Source organism: Protopterus annectens, chromosome 2.part1 (assembly GCF_019279795.1).
Source record: "Protopterus annectens isolate FY-2018-M chromosome 2.part1, PAN1.0, whole genome shotgun sequence".
Taxonomy (NCBI): Eukaryota; Metazoa; Chordata; order Ceratodontiformes; family Protopteridae; genus Protopterus; species Protopterus annectens.
The window spans coordinates 298,908,668-298,928,217 of record NC_056729.1 but is presented as its reverse complement, the minus strand read 5'-3'; positions in this window follow the sequence as shown (position 1 = coordinate 298,928,217).

The window sequence follows — 19,550 nt, the reverse complement described above, 5'->3', positions numbered from 1 at the left end:
CACACACACACACACACACACACACACACACACATACATATACACATACAAAAACACCAACACATCCAACAATTACACACTCATACGTTAACCTACCTAACCCACACATACAACTTAAAAACAATCTAACACATACTCAAACTCCCACCCAAAACCCTTAAAAAACAGTCACTTACCTTACACTCCATGCAAATCCATACACCACATCAAACTGCATCCAATGTAAACACCGGGTGTCACGTAACATAAAGACATAACCATGAATTTGAGATATTCGAATTTGCAATTATGCACTTTCCACATTTTGAAATTCGGCTTTATAGTCTCAAAATGCTGAAATTCGAGATTTCAGCATTTCGAGATTATAAAGTGAAACTATATATATATATATATATATATATATATATATATATATATATATATATATAAACATAGATGCACACACATGCGCACGCACACACATGCGCACACATATATATCACGCCCACTCACATATTTAGTTTTAGTTATGGCATAGTGTCCTTACCTATGTCTGTACAAGCACTGTAGTCTGTCCTGATACACACAACTGACTGCCTTCCTTCTTACACCATTCCAGTAATGTTTCTTGTAAGTTGGTAGGAAAAAAAAACAGTCACAGTGAGAAGAATGCATAATAAGTTGTGCTTAAGGACTAGAGGCTAGGAAGTAAACTGTCACTGACTTGGCAGATAGGTTTTTATTTACCATTTTTTCACCTTCCTCATACAGCAGTAGCTTAAACACAGTCATTGCATACTGAAGGACCATATATACAGCAGAATTAATGCATTGTAACATTTTGCAACAAGGTGTAGTTGGAAGTGAGAAAAAATAGTGGCCAACTAATGAAAACACAGCCCTGGTAGCACTTGAACTATGTAATGTTAATTATTTTATCTAAAACTGATGTTTATAGTAGTGTAGACAAGAAGGGAACTGTGGTTGTATGGTAATACAATGGTTGGCACTGCTGACTCACAGTGCTCGGTTCTGTGATTTGCTAAACACGTTTGGATCCATGTCAGTTATTTCTTGGGTCTGTAGTTTCCTCATATATTCTAAAGACAAAGACCAGGAGAGTAGGTACATTAGCAGTACTCAGAACTACCTCAGGTGCGTATGTGGGGGGGGCACATATTCTGACATTTTGGGGTCCTATCCTGAATTGTTACGTGCCAAGTGCCTGTTGCTTGTTGAAATAGGTTTTGGTTGCTTTCAGCCCTGAACTGAATAGAGTGGGAACTGAAACTGAATGAATGAATACATGACAGGCACAGCAAGACACAGTGATAAAAACAGCAAGACACAGTGATAAAAACAGCAAGACACAGTGATAAAACAGTAAGACATAGTAATAAAAAACAGTAACACATAGTAATAAAAAACAGTAAGACATAGTGATAAAAGCAGCTTCATGGTTTTAGTCAGAATATATCATACATTCTGTATCATAATTTGAATGCGTTTTCCAGGTATGTGCGATAATCAGGTATATAAAACATATTTTTCATAATTTGGAGTGTTTTTATCTAATGAATATTTTATTTATTTTTTTATTTTACATTTGTTGACCGGGCTAGTCTGGCTGGATACATGTCCATTTTCAGCAGAGGCCCGAGGAGAAAAGCTCCACTATATACTAAGTACATTACATAAAAATTGACTACTCTAAGATATAGCTAAATCAGAAGTTACAAAAACAAAAAAAAATGAAAGATAATTTCAAAGAGAAACAAGTTTACAATATGCAGTTCATTAAATATCAACAATTGTACAAAATGTACATACTTAAAACTCAACAGTAAAAGGAACAGAACTGATATAGGGTAGAGATGAAAGAGTGGAGGAGAAACAGAGTAAGAGAAACAGGTTAGTCAGGTGTACTGCAGGAACAAAGCCAATGATTTTGGAAGTACAGTTTAATTTTCTGTTTGAAAAGTGGCAGGGATGTAGTCAGAGTTATGTCACAAGGTAAGAGATTCCAACTTCTACCTATTGTGTTAGTGAATAGAGAATCACCTGCTGTGTTGTTTGCCTTTATAGATTTTGTCATGAGTTTACTAGAGGAGCGAAGTGAGTTGAGATTGTTGTAAGGGATTAGAAGTTGTGAGAGTATTGGGGTAATATCTGTTGCAGATCCAATGGAGACAAGATGCTTTGTTTGCTTGGTAGTGTGTTTTACAACTTAGGTTGTAGTCATGAGAATGCTGCATCATTGTAATTTGTTTTATCTGTAGAACGCTGAAGTGACACAGATTTAAAAAATGAAGGCCTTTGTTTGCAGGCCAGGGGGTCAGCATAAAATATGTGATACATATGAAATTAATTTTAGATTGTTTCTGAATTGTGTGACCTGCAGTTTATAATTTGATGTGTAGCGCATGTGCAATAAGTACCGAAAAGTTTTAGTGCATATTGGATACCTAGTTGGTACCTAACCTACATGGAACAAATACAAAGCAACTTATTGTTGTTCCAATAAAACAGCAGTTTGCACGTGAATATTTTGGTTTAGGTATGTGATATATTTGCATTTTAGCAATTTTAACTCTGTTTTGCAGATAATATCATGGCTGAACCCAAGAAGAATGTAGACAATATGACATTGAATATTTGAAATATGGCTTTATTCAGTCGCCTACAAACAAAACATTAACAATGTGCCTGATTTGAGAAAATGTTTTTTCAAATGAATCTATGAAGCCTTCAAGACTAGCAAAACATTTAATAAAAGTTCATGCTGATAAAAAGGTAAGGATTTATCATATTTTGAAGCAGTTAAAAAAATATTTTTGAAACAACCAACATTGGCAGGAATGTTTTTGGCAGCATCCAGACAAGATGATGATGGGTTGTGCGCCTCTTACAACATTTGCTTACTGATTGCTAAATCAGGAAACGAGATAGTATTGGTGAAGAACTAATCCTACCAGCTATTGGAGAGGTCATACCCACTGTATTGCACAAGCCAGCATCTGATATCATGAAGGAAATTCCCTTGAGCAATAACACAATGCAACGAAGAATTGATGAAATGGCCCAGGATGTTGAAGATTCGTTATGTGATTATTTAAAAACAATCCAGTTCTCTATACAACTTGATGAGCCTACTTTACCAGGAAATTAAGCCTTATTTTTATGATATGTATGATGCATAAAAGAAGAAAAAATTTGCCAAGAATTATTATTTGCTAAAAATTGCTGAATGACACTAAAAGAGAACTGATATTTTATGCATTGGAGTTTTTTAAAGAAAAATAAATCTCTCTGAATAATATCCTGTCAGTTGCTACCGATGGTACTCCAGGGATGGTAGGGCACCATTGTGGTTTTATTGTATATTTAAAAAAGGTGGTGCCACATCTATTCGCTGTACATTGTGTGATTCGTCATCAGCATTTAGTTGCCAAAACCTGAGTGATTGCCTACATAGATCATTGCATTATGTAATTACAACAGTCAATATAATTGGTCATCTTTGTAGTGATGAAGAATTCAATTGCTTGCTACTCCATACTGAAGTTCTTTGGATATCAAAGGCTGCCTGTTTGAATTGATATTATAAGCTCTTTGACACAGTGCTAGAATTGCTGAACAACAGAGATGATTTTTTATGTGCCAACTTGATTAATTTCAAAAGTGACATAGCTTACTTAGCCGATTTAACAAATTTAATGAAATAAATCTACAGCTCCAAAGCATTGAGGTGAATTTAATAAAAACAATAGCTGCTTTTTCTGGGATTGTGTCAAAACTTCTCTTGTACAAATGAAACTTAGGACAAGAGGAATTCAGCCAGTTTCCAAATCTATCAACAGTGGAAAAATATTCAGCTATTTTCAGCACTTGGCAGCTCTCCATTATAAGTTCAACCAACAATTAGAAGATATTCTTAAAATGAACATACCCGATTGGGTGTTTGGACCCATTTTCAAGTACAAACAGAGAAGGATCTTTACAATTACAAGAAGAACTGATGGAAGTAACAACAAATGAGGCATTGAAATTGAAATTCAAAAATGGCTACCAACAGTTCTGGTTGCAAAAGCAGAAGCCCATACTTTATCGTGGATTGTGGGCTGTAGTAAAAAAAAAATAACCATATTTCCATCATCATATTTAGTGGAACATGGGTTCAGTGTTGTCACAAATCTTTGGACTAAAAAAAGAAATTGACTGTAAATAGTTGATTGCGGTGATTTAAGAATGCTGTTGACAAGTACAGAGCATAATATCAATAAACTGGTAGCAGCACATCAGCCCAATCTTTCTCATTAGGATTGCTTTTAATATTACTGATCATTATTTACCATGTTTAGTAGTTTTATTCACTTTTCATTTCCAACTTGTTCTATTTATATATACATTTTATGTTTCTTTTCTTGATTTTTATGTTTCTTTTCTTGATTTTTAATAAATAGTTTTAAAATTTCAACTCCAAGGTGTCTTATTTCTAAACATCAAAAATCTCTACTGCATGCAGAATAAAATGCAAATTTGTCTCAGTCGCTGTCTGATTTGCATACTATTTGCTATTATATGTACCTATCATATAGAGATGTTCAGGGTGTAGAAAGTAGACTTCCATGGGGATGTCGAATACATTTTTTAAAAGGGGGCAGTAAACTGAATAAGCTTAAGAACCACTGATCTAGAGACAAGGTTTACTCTGCTGAGTGGCTAGCCCTGCCATAGTAGTTCATCCATACCACATACTCGCACACACACACACTCACACCTAGGGCTGATTTAGAGTGTCCAGTCCACCTGCTGCATGTCTTTGGAATTGGGAGGAGGAAACCAATGCAAACACGGGAGGACATGCAGACTCCACACAGAAGGCACCCCAGCCACCCAGCCAAGAACTGGACCGGGTGACCCTTGCTGTGAGGCAACAACACTAACCGCTATACCAGTGTGTGTGTGTGTGTGTGTGTGTGTGTGTGTGTGTGTGTGTGTGTGTGTGTGTGTGTGTGTGTGTGTGTGTGTGGTGTGTGTGAGTGTACTGTCTTAATTAACTTGCTCAGGTTCAAACCATGTACCTTGGTTACAGGGGGCAAGAACCTGAAACCTCTACACCAAACATCAGACTTGTCACTTAATTATCAGGCATGCATTTTCAAGGAATGTGAGTCTGATTGTGTTTTGAAGTAATCTGAGTTTCATTACATTTTCAAGGATTTGAGTTTCAGTGCATTTTAAAGGAATTTTAAGTTTCAAGGGAAGAGAAGTTTACTGTTTATTAAGCTAAGTCTATCTTCAGCATGTAACTGCTTTTTTTAGCAAATAGCCATCAGTGTTTGTGCTATATACTTTGAAAGCAGTATTAGTAACACAACAGGTAGCATACTTGCCTTTGGAGCAGAAGGGTGTGAGTTGTACTTCCACAACATGTAGATGATTGCTGATACTGTGGTGTTCTTTAAGGGGGATGGGGGGTGTCGTACTCCTGTGTGTGTTCTCTTTTGGATGAAATGCCTATTAACTATAAGCCTATTGCTGGGTTGCCAGCCATTCCCTATTGCAACATTACCATTTTGTTTTTAATGTAACATAGGCAATTTATTCTTGAAGGTCAGCAGGCACTGAATTTGTACATAAATCGATGAAATGTAAAGTTTGCCAGCAGCAACCTCATCATTAGTTACAGATCTCTTTAATGTGGAATTATTCAGATGACTTTTACTTCTGCAGAGATTGTGCATATTTATTGATATTGGTGGATTGTAGTGACAGAAGCGTGTATGGCCTTTTTATGGTTGAAATGTTCTGAAATGGGTAGTTTTGCCATTATTGGTTCATACATTTTATTTTACTCCTTACTGGAAAAAATGTTCAAAACTACAAATTTAAAACACACTCTATCAAATGGTGCTGTATTATGCAAGGAATGTAATTTAATACAATCAGGAAGGTGAATCAAATAACACATGTATATGTGCATGGTCATAAAAATGTGTGCAAGGGGCCTATGGTTTGAAAACAGCCCAAAGGTAAACTTAATCCACCACTGGCCATATGCATTTTCCTTGTATGTGTGTTTCACTGCCATTCCAATGAACATCAGTTTCAAGGGCAGAGAAGTTCATTCTTCAAGCCAAGTCTGTTTTCACTGTGAGACTGTAATGTTTTATTTATTAAATGGCTGTTGGTGTTTGTGCAATAAAATTTGAAATAAAAGTTTTTAATTAAATCCAGATATCTGTAATCATTGTAGAAGTAAAGAAGAAAATAGAGTGCACTCTGAGAGGTTTGAACAGTGTTTTATGGTAATCTGGGAGAAACAGACGAGTAATGGGACATTGGAATGGCTGGCAGTGGGGGGATGCCCAATCCATTATCCTGCCTAGAGCCCCATTTGACCACGATCCGGCTCTGGAAACACACACACACAAACACATGCGCGCGCGCACACACACACACACACACACACACACACACACACACACACACACACACACACACACACACACACACGTGCGCGCACACACACGTGTGCACACACATGCAGACAAACGCGTGCACACACACAGTTCCCAGCAGTTACAGGCACTTTGTTAGGTGAATACACCTCAGATGTCTCAGTGTGATCAAATGAATGACAAAATATATAATGCAAGCCATTGCAGTCCTCTCCATGCCTTTTAACTGCCTCTGATTTTGCTGCATAATTCTACCTCTTGCAGAATGTTTGATTTCCTGGTAAATCACTGAGCATTAAAGCCAGCCAACAATGCCAGATATAAGAGTTTCATACCTTTTTGTAAATAATGTGGACTGATGGACTACTGTTACAGTAAAATGAAGTTGTTCTGTGCTGTCCCTGTCTGTCTCTAACACTCTTTTCTCTATCGTTCTTTGTCTCTTTCTCTCATATGCAGACACACACACACACACACACACACACACACACACACACACACACACACACACACACACACACACACACACACATTACTTTTATTTATTTTTAATTTTGTGCCATATAAACAACAAAGATGCATTTAGCAAGTTGAAAAAATGGAGGCTGTATACTTTTTGACTATCTGAGCTACACTGCACCTTAATATGATGACCCAGTGGACTTGACTTTTACCGGTCATTGCTTGTATATTAACATGCTGTTCGAGAATGTTTCTTCTCCAGTCAGGGTGAAGATATATAGTTTGCCCTTTCCCTAAGAAGTTACTAGTGAACGACAATTGTAAAGAGCAGTGGGAAGGGAAAGAGAAAGAAGGAGAGAGAGAGATAAGTTATACTGGCATTCCAATTTACAGATAAATATTCGTTTGTAAACAGGTGACAGCTGGATACTCGCTTGCATGAATACAGATAATTTTCACTACATAAAAAACGGCACTCAAGCATAAAGAATGTTAGATTTTTTTACTAAATGAAGAAATAGTATAACTTGGCATTATACTATATATTACAAGCTGATCACTTCTAATGGAGTTTGAGACATAAAATTAAATACTCCTTTGCCCAGTGGAGAAAACTGCAGGACAATGTTTTTCTGTGATTAGATAAAACATTAATAAAGGTATCAGTACACCTTAATACCTGCTGATCAGATGAGTGTATAATACTGTGCAGTGAGTTGAGACACTTGCTCTTGCTACAAAGTATCACAATCAGTAGACTGTAGATAGTACTCAGATACACTAGCACTAAACAGTGCTAGTTAACTGTGCGTATGATGTTTAAACAGTAAACACAGCTCAGATGTCCAAACCATCACATAACTGCATTCAGATTATTAGGCTACTCAGAAGGCCCCTATTTTCACTTGCTTGAAGATGCCAAATAAGGTAATTAAAAAGGAGTGAAAATTATTTACTAGAAAGCTACCTATCTACTTTGAAGGTTTCATTACATGAAAAGGCCACCACTGACCACCCTTTTGTGGAGTGAAGACTTCTACTATCCTTCTGAAAAGGTGCTATGATCTTACCAGTGTAGACAGCAGCTCATATACATAGTAGATATCTGGCCTCCACTAAACCACTGGCTCTAGGGTAACATGTTTGGACAGTACTAAATGTTACATCCTATTCCATATCCATTCCACGTAGCATCCTCTGCTTTTATTCCATTCTGTCATGAACACTTATTAGTTCAGGCAATTTCTGATCTATAATTTTATTACCCATTTCAGAATTAACCAATTGAATGGGATCATCTGTAAATGCATTAATTTGAATTTTGGTGACTGGTTTAATGAAACAAACCAAATCCTATTTCAACTATGACAAAGCATACTTATAAACTATAGATGAGAATACATTTATAAATCTCATTACAAGTGGTAAAACATGGCTGTATATGATTATAAAATGCAAACACTAGAAGGCACGGATACAAAAGCACTTGAAAAAATAATGGATTATAGCACAGTTTTCCAAGGCACAGGTTAATGGAGTTCAGTGTACCTACAGACTCAAATTAGTATTCACATTGGTATACTGATTTTGAAATATATAGCAAAGCCTGATTTATGAAATGGACAGAGCCTCTAAGATCGATTCCAGGGGGCTCTATACTTTGCACCCTCTGTCTTATGTAATTAATTCTTAACTGCCACAGCTATGATGAAAAAATGTATTTTCTGCTGTGGTAGTTAAGGAGAAGACTTGCTTTTCCAGAATAACATCCATTTGACCAGTTTTTTGCTCCAGTAGAGTTACTCTGGCCAGTAATGTTTCACTGTACCATATGACTACCCAAATAACAGAATGCACCGAGCAAGGAATGGTGTAGACAGTGTAAATCACAGTTAAGTTATTATAACTCAGTGGTCCAATGACAGACAATGTTTAGGATGCTGTATAAGTAACCAAGTAAAAGTATATATATTCCAATAAGTAGCAGTGTGACTAGTCTTCCTTTAGCACAAATGCTAAGAGATGATAAGAAACATGCTAGCCTAACAATATTTTGACCCTTCAGTAATAGACTTTATAGATGACCGATGAATTAACAACTGCAAATGAGTAAATATGTTATGGAATTTATTGATTCTCTGGTAATACCTGAATGCATTATTTATTATGTTTATTATTTGTAATATTAGACTACAGATTATGACTTCTGTTGATATTTTGACAGTTTGCTTTGCACATTTATATAATGCCTTGCAAATACTAAATTCACCTGAACCAGCAAAGATCTATGGCTTCTACACAGGAAAAGTTTACTAGTGCCATACTGCGTAATCCAAACAAAGAACAACCAAGCTATGTCTGGGCACGTCTAGAGCTCTGTTCCAAGCAGGAGGTTTTTAAATATTTCTGTGTTGTTTGTTTGAGTCAGTACAACTTATAAGAGCAATGTGTTACTGTTAAATTACACAAAGCTGTGGTATACTTCTCTATCTGGCTATATTAATCTTGTATTTAACTTAGAATTATGTTGTTGTCTGTTGTTTTGATCAATATTCCTTATTCAGTATGGCGACTATCTGCCTGGATTTGTCTTACTTCTCAGACTGATTTATGGTGTTGCTTGCATTTTATTTTTCTTGGACATTAATCATAGGTTCTCATCCTGTATTAACATCTCTGTATTCCTGTACTTTGCACATTTGCAGTGCCTGATACTGAACTCTGGTACTTGCTTGGAGCTAACTCCTTACATAGGTTCATAGATTTATAGGTAAGTACTAGGCAATTGTTCTGCTGACCATTTCAAGCCTAGCCAAGAAACTCTGTTCAAAATTTCCCTGTAGCCCCAAAGTGGGCAAGACAAGATAGACCAGTTGAGTATTTGAGGCTGCCCATCCAATTATCATGGTTTACTTTGAAGGTGTTAAGTATGCTACTCTGCTTGACATGTAGTGGGAGTTTGTTCCAGAGGTGAGGGATACTCTGGGATATAAAACTATCATGTCAATGTATCTGCTGATGAGTGTTTAAGTTCCTTTAACTGAATTTTTCATGTATCATTAGTTCTGCAAAGGAGTACGAGATCAACAAGGGCTGGATCTTTCATGACATAAAAGGCTAGACATAGATCTCCATGAAGGAGACTGTAACAGACTGAGCACAGAGAAAGGGCTGCAAGTCACTCCTGATAGCTAAAATATATAAGGTCACTGATCTTTTTACTTATGAATCTCTGAGGTATCTCACGTTGTGTAATATGTTCAGATAAATACATGCCCAAAGGTGCATTATATTCAATAATAGGGCTAGATAAAAGGCTTTTTGAACTACTTTTAAGACATGATGGGCAAATGATAAGAAATTATCAACAAGAGTCCAGATTGGAGGGGATGCATCTCCTGCATGGTAAGTGAAACTGTTTTATTTTTCAAAATGAACTATACTATATTTTTACATTTACTTTGAGACCATTGTCCTTGCACCAGTTGTTAATATGTTCTAAGCTGTGTTGGAGCAATTGTACATCAGTTAAAGATCGACACTTCAAGAGAGTTCAGTTGGATCATTGTTTCAGTTCATGACTGTGAAAGCAATGGATTTTCGTTGATGTCCCTCTGCACTACTTTCTGTTCTAGCCTTGTCTGTTTTTAGTTGAGTTGTTCCCTTTTGGACATTGTGGACCTGCTGCTGCGGCCTTCTGAAATTACTGTTTTCTGTTGAAAGGCCAGCTTAGGCCTCTGTGTTTTTTTTTCCCATTGGACTATTTTGATAGTCGTTGTTGCTGAGTTCCTGTTGTTAGCCTACCTGGTTATCAATGCCCGTCCTTTGAAAAGTGGCTCCAGAAGGGAGGCATCATGAGCTGTAACTGTCTTTGGAATCAGTAATGTGTTGGGATACTTTTCTTCTGGTTTGGCAGGTTTGATACCCATCTGAAGTGAGTACAACACACATTTTTTGATTTCTTGAATTTCCCATGCTTGACTGTTTCTTTTCTTTTTTTTTTTAGGACATTGCAAGATAATTATTTAATTGCCTCTGCTGTATGGTTCCTACATGGATATACCTCTGCTTGTTTACATGGGTGCAACTTTCTGATGTTCATCTTCTTTGTATTACCTAAGTGGATAAGGATTACCTAAGTGGATAAGGATTATTTCAACTAAGCAAACTTGCATTTCATTTTTTGAGTTTCTATCAATTCTCACAACTTGCCCTGTTAATCCTAATAATTTGTGGCTGTCCTGTTTCACTAAGAGTTTGCTTAACCCACTCCTGTATCTGTTGCTTTGATTTTGCTTGATTGAATGTTTTATTTATTTATTCATTCATTTATTTTATCAGATAATTGGACTGGTCATTGATCTTTTCAGCCATGAACTGTCCATAAGAGTAAGTAGTATATATGTATGTGTGTGTGTGTGTGTGTGTGTGTGTGTGTGTGTGTGTGTGTGTGTGTGTGTGTGTATGTGCGTATATATTAAAACAAGCTCCTCACTGCATTGACTTGTTGTGCCCAAAAGTAAAGTGCAGGACAAAATTACATGCATAAAACACCCTGAATATCATAGTCTATGCAAAGACAGTTTAACACATGAAGTAATACATGCATGAACGAAATAAACTCCCGCAAACAAGTGCTGCCAATGTCCATATTGTAATGCCATGGTACCTTAGTGTCACAGATTCAGTAGATTGGTGATTGCCTTCAGTGGCGTAACTACGTTAGAAGCGCCCTGAGGCAAACTTTTCCTAGGTGCCCCAACACCCCCCCCCCCCCGGGAACCCAAGCCATCGAGATGACCGAAGCCAAAGAAATCACATATAGTAGCACAAAAAATGCTTTATAACTTCCTACTAATAGTTGCATTAAAGACTTGTTTTATATCTTAATATTGTATGAAATAACCGAAGCAACTTAAGGTCAACATGTTTTTCTTTTACTGAAGATTTAATTTTAATTGGTGGACCACCAGGGTGGCTTGCTTTTAAATTTATTATATTTTGGTCTATATGGGTCTGACAATTCTATACATCTATATGTGTTTGTCTAATTATAAAACTACTTTGTGAATGTGATGTTATACATGCAATATGAAATTTGTATATACTATATTTTTATCCTATCCTAAATTCTGTACTATATTGAGTGTTTTTTTAATGTTCATAATCAATACTGTAGACTGAATACTGCTGTTCATATTCAAAACAATATAATTGTACTGTCTTTTGGAGCTTTTCTCTACTAAAAACGGGCTCCTAGCCCCATCAGACTTTCCCAGTTAACAAATGTAATTAATTAAGTAATTAATTAATAAATAAGTGAATTTTGAGACTTCATCATATAGTTTTATATATATGCACCAAGTCATAATACAGAATGGTTGGATTCTAAAACAAACTATCCTGGACCAGTATCTCGAAGCTATAAAGTCGAATGTTAAAAATAGCGAACGTTCATAATCGCGAATTTGACGTATGTCGAAAATATGTCAAATTCGCGGTTATGAAGTTGCGCTATGTAATGTCCGGGTTTGTGTTTTGTTGGTGCGTGGTGCCGTGTTTGGATGTAGGTGTTATGTCAGGTAAGTGAGTGTTTTGTAAGGGTTTTGAGTGGGAGTTAGAGTGTGTGTGAGGGATTGGAGAATGTGTGTGTGTGAGTGAGCTTTTGTGTTGTGTTTGTGCGATCTCGGAGTTAGTATATATAAGTAGGGGGGTGTGGGGGCAGCCCCCCACATGGGGGGTGCAGGGGGGCTTGCCCCAGTGCTTATGTGTGTGTGAGTTGTGTATGTGTGTTGTTTTTTTGTTTATGTTGTGATGTGGTTGTTGTGTTGTATGTTTAGTGTAGTGTGTGCAGTGTTTTCGGTTATGTGGTTTCGCGGTTTTTGTTTGTCAGTGTTTTGTGGATTCGGTTTTATAGTCTCGAGATACTGAAATTCAATATTTCAGCATTTCGAGGTTATAAAGTGAATCTATATATATATATATATATATATATATATATATATATATATATAATGCAGTAAAACCAAACAAAATACCCAGTGGTGCCTTCCAGATGGCTAGGTGCACTCAGTTCAGCACAAGGAATACAATAACTCTCACACACAAACTTGGCAACTACACAAAACAATGACTCTGTGACAATAATAAAATACCACATCCGGAATGCCATTATACAATGCTGAGTTGACAGCCATAAAGCATAAAATGTAATAAATGTATTAAACGATAACTATGTGCAAATAATACATAACTACATATTGAATGGTACAAAGTGGAAATTCACCAGAAGCGGGGACCAATTAAAAAACATTTAAAAAAATATTCTAGACCATCCTGAGAGGAGTACATGTGTACTCCTTGCCATTGTTGAGTGACTCACTATGGCAGTGAGACTATTATGCTAACTTGCAGCTACAAACTCTGGTGCTGCTTGGCTTTTGAGGAGTGTGGTTACCTATCACACACCAGTATGAGCAGATTCTGTCACTGAAAAGCTTTATGGGAAGCTCAGTAAATTACTTATGCTTCTGTTATATTTACAGCACATCTATTGTTAACTTACTTGCTTAGTCAAATTAATTCCTGTCTTGAAGCTCTTCTCTTGTTTTGAATAGCTGTTCCATTTCAATGAATTATATTTCAGTGTTTGTAAGGTATGCATATGACAGATTACAAAACATTGGTAATAATAATCTTCCTTCATCAGCTAGCACTTAACAGAACTGTTCCCGTTTTGCTTTTTTAAATCAGTCAAATCACATTTGATAAAAAAGAGACATCATTCAGTCAACAACAGTAACAGAATTACCTTGGTTGGGTTTAACACCTTCTGGAACTGGATACAACTGCTGGCCACTGATGTAATGTTTTCTCTCAGTCATCCAGAGATCTCGGTTTCAACTTTTGTTAACTGTAGCAGTAACACGTCTCTCGCGCCTACATTTGTTTCCCCTTGTGTGTAAATAAACCAAATGCAAGAGGGATATCACTCTGCAGAGCATGAGTTCCCTCCTAAACCTCATAATCCAGCAAAAAGAAACTAAGCCAGCGACCATCCGACCATGTCTGAAACCCCGATCGCTCTACACGACACCCGTGCAACGAAATTCCCGCGAGAGCTGAGAGAGAGCTCTCAGCTCACTCCTCATTGGCCCTGACTGCAAGGGAAGCAGTTTGGAGCTCCTCTGTTCTGTGCAGTAGTTGACCGCACAGATGTCTGGGTATCCTACAGCACAGGTCGCTGGGTACCCGTTTCTTTGCATTCGGACTGCCGATAAAGGCAGTCTGAATGAAATTTTTGTTTCACGGATTTCTTTTCTTGTTTTTTTTTTCTAGGTGGGAGGGCTGCAGACTGGGATTCTTACCACCGAACGATGGACATTTACTAAATAAGCAAAGTACAATCCGTGACAACATCTGTCGGCCCAAAGCGCCCCCTGCTGCTTGGCGCCCTGAGGCAATTGCCTCACTTCGCCTCTTGTAGTTACGCCCCTGATTGCCTTCAAAAACTCCACCATACTGTATGATGCTTTGTTATTTAAAATAAACTCAAATTGTGAATGGCACATTATCAGTTTCCTCTTTTTCGGGGATGGTGGGCATCATGCAGCCATGCACACTCAGAACTCTTCCACCCTGTCTTGTTCACAAGCCAATGTTGACATCAGTACTGAGAGATCCGTTGCACGGGCACCCAATAAGATTTTGATCCATCTGTGCCATGCCTCTATACTGTTCATAGGTTCATAGGTTTATAGGCAGGTACTAGGCTATTGGCCCTTGGGCCTATATAAGCTTAGCCAAAAAGGTACCCTGGCTTTCGCCACCCAAGAAAATTGTTTTCCTGTGCCCCTGTCAAGCAGAACCACAGAAGTGATCCCTGGGGTGAGTTTCCTATTTCCCATCCAATCATCAAGATTTTTCTTGAAGAGTGTTAATGAGGAGCTTTGTTTGATATAGATAGGTAATCTATTCCAGAGTATGGGAAGTCTCTGGGACAGGAATCTATCCCTCCAGCATGTTCTGTTCATTGTGGTGACAAAGTTTAGGTCCCGTGTAGCTCAGTGGGATTGGGATTTCTTTAAGTGGAGCATGTCCAACAGCTCTGGGTTTGACATAGCTTTGTATGTTAGGCAGAGATTGCCTCTGAGTTGGCGATATGCGACGGAGTAAAGCTGGAGTTTTTTGAGATGGTCTGCGTAGGGCATCTGTTTGAGGCCAGTAATCCTCTTTGTGAGGTATTTCTGTGGCCTTTCCAGCTGTTGTAGATGTCTTGTGAGGTACATACCAAAAGTGGCGTTGTACTCTATAATGGGACTAATGAGTGACGAGTAGAGGAGAACAATGACCTCTGTTTTCCTGGATGAGAACCCTTTTGTGATGAGGTGTGCTATGTAGAAGGATTTCCTGACCACTGTGATGATATGATTATCAAAGGAGAGACTACTGTCCACCTGTATCCCAAGGGCTCTTATCACACTTTCAGTGTTAAATAGACTACTGCCTATGTGATAGTTCATGGGTAAAGAGTTTTTTCCAAAGAGGATGACAGTGCACTTTTTGGCATTGAGCTTGAGGCCCTGGCTTTGACACCAGGCATCTGTCTCAGTGAGGCCCTTTTGTAGGATGTCCACCTCATTAGGAGTTTTGATTATGGCTCCTAGTTTGCAGTTATCTGTGAACTTAGTTAGCCAAAGACCTTCTGTGTTAGCCTGTACTTCAGAGAAGTAGATACCAAACAGGAGAGGACCCAGGACTGAACCCTTTGGTACTCCACTTGTCACTGGTCTGAAGTCGGATGTGGAGTCTGCTACTTTCACTGTGTGGGTTCTGTCAGTAAGCCAGTTGGCAACCCATCTTGTGACATAGGGATGTATACCTAGTTTAGTGAGTTTATCTATAATTCCAGAGTGGGGGATGGTGTTGAAAGCCTCGGTGAGATCTAGATAGGCTGTGTAAACCACCTTACCCTCATCTATGGCTTTGGTGACTGCTTCAAAGAAGTCTATCAGGTTTAGGAGACATGATCTGCCTTTTACAAACCCGAACTGTGTGGGGTCCAAAGTTTGGAGATTACCAGTGTCTTTGTTTATGAGTTCCATGATGATACGTTCCATGGCCTTGCAGACCAGGCTCATCAGGCTAATGGGACAGTAGTTCCCGGGGTCTGTCGTGGCCCCCCCCCTTTGTGGAGTGGGATAACTGTCGCAGTGCACCATTCAATGGGTACAAAGCCTGAGATGAGGCTATGATTGAACAAGGTATTTAGGTGGGGTGCCAGTTCATTCTGTAGTTCATGTAGAATGCAGCCTGGGATGTTGTCAGGTCCCATGGATGCTGTGTTCTTCACTTTGGAGAGTGAGGTTTTTACCTGTGCAGCCATGATTACAGGAACTTTGCATTCTTCCAGTATAGAGATGGGCCCTTTAGGGGGTGAGTGGGTGGTAAAGTTAGCACTGAACCTATCTGCCAGGATGTTGGCAATATCAGTTGTTTCTGTATATTTAGTGCCATTGCGCTGTAACTCAGAGTAGATGTGAGTGTTGCCATTGAGATTCTTGACATAGCTATAGAATGCCTTGTGGATGTCTTTAGAATCAGTGGCAATTTTGTTTTCATAACTAGCTTTGGAGGATTTTATGAGGGATCTCAGCTTCTTACTGAGGCTGACCAAGGAGTTCCTCCAATCATGGGATTTTACTCTTTTTTGCAACAGTTTCTTTCTTCTGTTGTAGAGTTTATTTATGGCAGGGGACTACCAGATTGGCCTCCTTTTTTTTGGAGGATAGCATCTTGGTTCTGTTAGGGATAGCACGATACATGCGCTTGTGTAAGTGCTTATAAAGTGTATTTGTGTAGGATTCAGCAGTCGTACCTCTATTGTCCATCTGCATGGGTGTTGTGAAGTTTGCCACTTCTGTCTTAAGAAGCAAGAGGTTGGCTTTGGAGAAATATTTTATGGTTGTTTCCCTAATGGGGGGTGGGAGCGGGATGTGGATGTCTAGGATGATTAGCTTGTGGTCAGATCTGACCAATGAGGAATTGACCTCTGATGTGGAACACCGGTCGCCCATGTTGGTAATGACCAGCTCTAGGATATTGCTGCCTCTGGTGGGGGTGTGGATAAGTTGATCCAAGGTGTTGGAATTTATGAATTCCAGAAAACTGTGAGCAAAAGAGTTGGTACATGAGTAGTTTTCCCAGTTAATGTGTTAGTGGTAGACACAATGCGTTCAGCTTTGCCATATTGCAAAATTGAATGGGGAAAAGTGGTGGAAACCTAGCGAAAGGTGTGCTACGCATTGTAAATTTCCTAGCTTTTCCCAGTAGGTACCAATCACTGAAGTACCTTAATAATTCCTTGCCATCAATAGGGAACCCATTATATAAAGCATTGAATGCAGATGGCACCTCCTCCTTACATAAGAAAGACAATGCAACTAGACATTTCTCTGCCAGCTGGAACTGTTGATTACTATTATAAACAAATGCAAGCCCCAAAGCCTGAACTTTCCACCAGACATTCTGGCTGAAGTGGAAGAAACAGCCTTTAGGTGTGACATTGGGAATGTTGGTCGGCACACTCTTGATAGCTGCAATCTCAAAGTCACACATAACATACCTGACTGAGCTTTCAAATTGGTATTCAGTCAGCAGATAGCATATACAGTGCCACATAATGTAATATGACCATAGTGAGTTTTTAGACATCAAACAGTATATTAGGGGCACGGTCTTAGTGTAGCCACGCTACTTAACAAGGCCATGTATGCTGGAAAGCTGCCTGCATATGATCCCCTTGTAAAAGAACGTACCATCCGTCAGCCAGATAGTGGCTGTGCTTAAATCATAAAGATTGTTTACAGTAGTGCAGACAAGTATGGTTGTATCAGATGATGGGTCTATGACCCGCTTTTCAATGAATTGACCATCTTTCAAGGGGAACTGACTGACATCTGTTCTCTAAGGTGATATGTGGCTGTATATGCATTCTGCTTGACTTTCTATGTATTCTGACAACCTGCTGCAGTAAAGCTTTTCAGCTAGGCAACAAAGGGACATATTCCAAGGATGTAGAGGCCATGATATCATCAACATTAGGTAAGGAGTGTCCCTGGAAAGTGATGCCTTCTGTTTCAATTAATAACACATCAGGTAACGTTTGACCTCTACTGGGCTACCTGTATGGGAATGGGCGGTGGTTTTACATAGTTGGTCACCATCAAAGAGGGAGACTGTTACCACTCTGCCCTTACATTTGTTAATATGTTTACCCTTGCAGCACCAGTACCTTTTCTTTGTATACTTCTTTCCAGACTGTATATATAACCATCTATTATGAGAACATCTTTACCCTTCTGTGACTTAGTTGTTGGATAGAGCTTTCCCAATATTCCAGGGCTCTCATATGTGACATCCGCCATTTTACTGTACTAGTTACTACGTCTTAAAGCCATATTCAGCCATTTAACATGGATGGCAGTGGGTGTAATGTATTTACGGTTTTATATCTGCAATGTTTCAAAAGTCGATGCTCTGGGCTAGGGAATTTGATGTTATGCTTGTCGGTGTAGTGAACTTTTAGTCCAGTGCATTTGTGATGTTGTGGTCTCGATGTAGTGTACGCTGGTATTTTGTTAACTCAACATTTTAAAGTAGACCCATACACACACACACACACACACACACACACACACACACACACACACACACACACACACACACACACACACACTCACATGCAGTTATCTAAAATGATTTAAAACAGCATAAGATTGATAGAAAATACTTACAGTAAAATATCTTAATTTAAAAAGATCTAAACTGAAAAAAAAGCTAACCACATTCATTTGCAAGGGGACAAGTCCCTCTGCATTTCCCATGTGGGGGTTAGTACCCTTACCACACCCTCTGCTAATTATGTATATCATCTTTGAAGTCACACAACAGTGGGGATAGGGCATATACCCTTCCCTAGTATAACTTCAGTTTTGACAATATTTTGTGATAGATGATTTTCAGTTTAGATATTTTGCTGTTGACAATTTTTACTGTTGATCTTATGTTTTTTTAGATCATTTTAGGTAATCCTATATACATGCATCTTTTCATATAGTTACAGTTTGTAACCAGTCAACATGTGGTATAGTTCTAAGCCCCAGACCTCGTTGTTTCATATCTGGAAATCCTTCACAGGCACAGTGACTGGGATTCACAAATAGCATGTATAGCAACACTAATTAGCTGCAATGTGAGGTGTGGACTGATTCAAAGGGAATGCACAATGCATGTGTCCTTAGTTGTGAGATGCCACTCACCATAAATTTCTGAATAATGTGGCTGAGTAAACACTTAGCTTTGGGTACCCTAGTCTTTCTTTTTTTTTTTTTTGGTTCATTGGTCTTGTCATCTACAAGTTTTCCATTCTGGAATTTACTTGTAATTTACAACCACATTTCCAGGTTTACCATTCTGTGGAATACGTGTTCTATCATAGTATCAGTTTCAGTTTTTTCTGGCACCACAATTTAAGTATAGAAGAGTCTCATTACTTGTGCTGCTTTGCATCTATTGCAGCTAATGGGAGTTTGATTTAGTCATTATTTTTCTACTTTTAAGTGGAGTGTGTCACAATACCATTGT